Raw genomic sequence first — 3,853 nt, forward strand, 5'->3', positions numbered from 1 at the left:
ACACCACACCCAAGAGAGAGATGTCTATATGATCGATCTATTATCCCCACACACCCTGTATCTATCAGCTATCCTCCCACTCCCCTGTATCTATCTATCTATCTACCCCACACTCCCTGTATGCTATGCTATCTAATCTATCTATCCGACACACGTCCCTGCTAATCTATCTATCTGCACACACCCCTGATAGTCTACGTATCTATCTATCCCAACACTCCCAATCTCGCTATCCTCAACAACCCTGTATCTATCTTCTATCTACCTATCCCCACACACTCCCCGTATCTATCATATCCCTCACACCCCCTGTTAATCTATGATCTATCTATCTACTATCCCCGTTCCCCGCCCCATCTATCGTGATCAGGTGATCTTGGAGGGCCAGCAAACTATCCAGTTTATGCCTGCTTCCCCATAATGAAATTGATCCAGCAAAAATGTGAAACTGACACGTCTTATTTGCTTAATTGCAGCTCAAGAGAAAATGCCTGAAGAGAAACAAAATGGTGTGGTGTCCATTCCAACGTATGTTGTCGCGATGTGTGTGTATGGTACATGATTGTGGTGGTGTTTGTTGTGTGGTGTGTGTGTGTGTAGTATGCCATGGGAGGTGGTACACAAGTAGCGTCGTGTGTGGGGGGGTGAGGGATGTGCAGATGGGGGGGTGCATGGGGGGGGGGTGTTTCATGGGGGCATAGCACCGTGTCTGTGGTGTGTTTGTGTGTCGTATTGTGGTGGTGTGGGTGACTTTGGGGGGCTGTGTGCGGGTGGTACGGGTGGATGTGTGTGCGGGGAGTGTGCGCACGAGCTGTTGTGGTGTGTGTAAGTGGGAGGTGCACGTCGTAACGAGTGTATCGTGTGAGTGTGTGTTGCGAGGGTGGTGTACATGTGCGGAAGTGGGATGTGCCCTGCATGGGTGGTGCACGGTGTTGTGTGTGTGTGTGTGTGTGTGTGTGTGTGTGTAAGTGGGGTGTGCATGTAAGTGTGTGTGTGTGTCTGTCTGTGTATATATGTGGGGTGTGCGCACATGCAGGGTGTGTGTGTGTGTGTGTGTGTGTAAGTGGGGTGTGCATGTACGTGTGTGTGTGTGTCTGTGTATATATGTGGGGTGTGCGCACATGCAGGGTGTGTGTGTGTGTGTGTGTGTGTGTACACGCAGGATGTGCGCACGTGTGAGGGGAATGGCGTGGGAGGTTGTTTGCGAGGGTGACTGGCATGTGACCCCCGGGGCAGGAATTCCCCAACCCGCACTCCAGCGTTTGTCAGTGTCGCGTCGTGCCATGGTTGGGGCTGACAGGCCACGGGGCCAGGTGGGGGGGGGGGGGCAGAGGAAGCATCATTTCCTCTCCCCGTGATGCGGCAACTTCTCCTTTTTGATTCTTGCCGGAAACATCTTTTTATCTGGCACCAGGTTGCTCCCCTCCCCCTTCCGCCCCAGCTCCCGGCTCTGCAGTTGCAGTTTGAACCCCACCAGGGCCTGTCAGAGCCGCCCCGGCAAACCCCCCACCACCGGGGAGATGGTGCCGTTCCGGGGCTGGAGACCTGGGGGCCAATTTGCCAGCTCCCCTCGCAGCTGCCCCCTCATGCCCGCTTTGCCCTGGCCACCCAGACAGCAGCAGGACGGGGGAGAAACTGAGCCCAGATGCCTCCAAATCTCCCCCCAGCGGCCTGGCCCTCAGGGAGCGAAGGCTCAGCGCTGGCTGGGGCGCTGGCGCGGGCCAGGCACAGCAAAGCTTCGCTCAGCCAGCCCTGCTGCTTTCGGGCCCAGGCCCAGCGCCGAGCACCAGCCCTGAACCGCAGCCTGCTCGCAAATCCCCGCAGGCCTCAAGCCCCCGTAACCAAGTTTTTTGCACTGGAATGTACTTCGTTTTTACTGAGGACGGCGCCTTGCTGTTGGGGAGCCTTTTCCGGCCAATCTCCAAGCACTTTGTGCCCCGTCATTTAAACTACCCAGCACGCGAGCCGCAAGGCCGGAGGGGGGTGGGGGAGAGGCCTGGCTGCAGCCAGCTTGGGGCAGGGGCTGGGGGCAGGCGTGCAGGGCTGTTTGTGTCTGGCTGGCAACGCTGCAGCGGAAGCAGGACGAAGGCCTATTTTGAGCTGTGGAATAATTGTGGCTGCTGTTTATTTTCCTAGGGCAAGTTTAGCTTCCCCGCCACACACGGCACCACACGCCACCCACCCGCGGTTGCTGCTCACACACTCGGTGACCGTCTGGAACACAGCCCGGCCCCCAGCTCGGCCAGGGAGGGGAGCTGGCCGGCTCCCGGCACGGCCTGGGACCGGGAAGGGCAAACACAGGCAGCGGAAAAGCCCCATTATTATCTTTAATCTCAGTACCTTTCGGGGCGNGGGGGGGCGCTCGTTAACCAAAGGCTCATTGCCACCCGGACCGCCGTTCCCAGCCTGTCCCAGCTGTCGGTGGGATGAGTTTGGGGGGGGGGTCAGGCCGGTTCTGAGCAGCGCAGGCCACCAGACTCTGCGCTCAGTGGTGTGACACCGGCTGGACCCCCGTGTGAGGGAGCCCGTCTGCTCTTCACCCCCCCACTGGCCCCCCAGCTCTGCGAAAGCCCCTGGGGGTTTGGCGCGTGGGGAGCCCCCGGCTGAGCTGCTGTTTACACACCCTCCGCCCCCCTCCCCCGCCACATGTGTGTTTATGGGCCCTAGAGGCCTTTCCCCTGGCGGGGGGAAGGATTAGACCCCCAGCTTCCCCCGCAACTGGGTCAGCCCCACCCCCCCATCCCAGCATCGACTGCCTGACCCTGGGGCAGGGGCAGCCTGGCACAGAGAGCACATGGGGGATCTAGGGAAAGGGAAGGGGTCAGCTGGGAGTTCCCCTCCCCCCACATTTATGTGCCCCCCGCAACACAGCAGGCCAAGCAATCACCTTCCCCAGTCTGCCCCTGCTCCAGGAGGTGATGGGGGGGCAAGGCTGGGAGTCAGGACTCCTGGGTCCTATCCCTGGTTCTGGGCAGGGCTGGGAGCATCACATCGCTGGTTTGGGGTAGGGGTGCCGCTTTGGTTCCTCCCCCCGCTCAGCCCCCCCGGCCCCCCCGCTGCAGCCCGGGACGCCGGCAGGGCAGGGATGTGAATAGGCCTTTGCCATCTGTGCCCCAAATGTCAAAACCCTGGGCCACGTGTGTGGGTTTCCCCCGAGCCGGCTGGGACCCAGCACCTCGCCAGAAGCGGGGCGGCCCCAGCCCCTGCCTGCCCCAGCTGGTGCCATGTGCGAGATGAGTTTGGCAGGTCTCAGCCCAGCTGCCAGGGGGTATTTGGGGGGCTGGTATTTGGGGGGCTCCAGGGGGGGAACTGGCCTGGGGGTGCTGGCAGGGGTGGCTGGGCCCGGGGCAGGCTGGGACGGGAGGGGGGGAGGCAGGATGGGGATTTGGGTTGGATTTCAGGGGTCAGGCAGCAGTTTGGAGTTTGGGTGGCTCAGAATTTAGGGGTCAGGTTCCCCCCACACCATCCATCCCAGAGCCATGAGCCTCCCCCTGGCTGCACACATTGACGGGGGTGGGGCCTTCATTGGCTCAGTCCCCCCACCGCCCCAGTGGGATGGTAACTGTGGGGGAGGGGGATCCTGACTAATGTGACCTGCCCTCATCCCCCTCCGATCCGGGGAGCTGCTGAGCTTGTCCGTTTCACTTCCCTCCCCCGCACTTGACATGAAAAAGGGGAAACTTCATGTGACCTTTTTCAGCAGGTGGACATGGCCCAGCTGCCAACCTGGGCTGCAAGTCAGGAGTGAGGGGCACTGGCAGGGCTGCGGGGGCAGGGTTGGGCTAGCAGGGGCTGCGGGTCGGGAGTGAGGGTCACTGGCAGGGCTGCGGGGGCAGGGTTGGGCTAGCAGGGG

Source organism: Chelonoidis abingdonii, chromosome 11 (genome assembly GCF_003597395.2).
Source record: "Chelonoidis abingdonii isolate Lonesome George chromosome 11, CheloAbing_2.0, whole genome shotgun sequence".
Lineage (NCBI taxonomy): Eukaryota > Metazoa > Chordata > Testudines > Testudinidae > Chelonoidis > Chelonoidis abingdonii.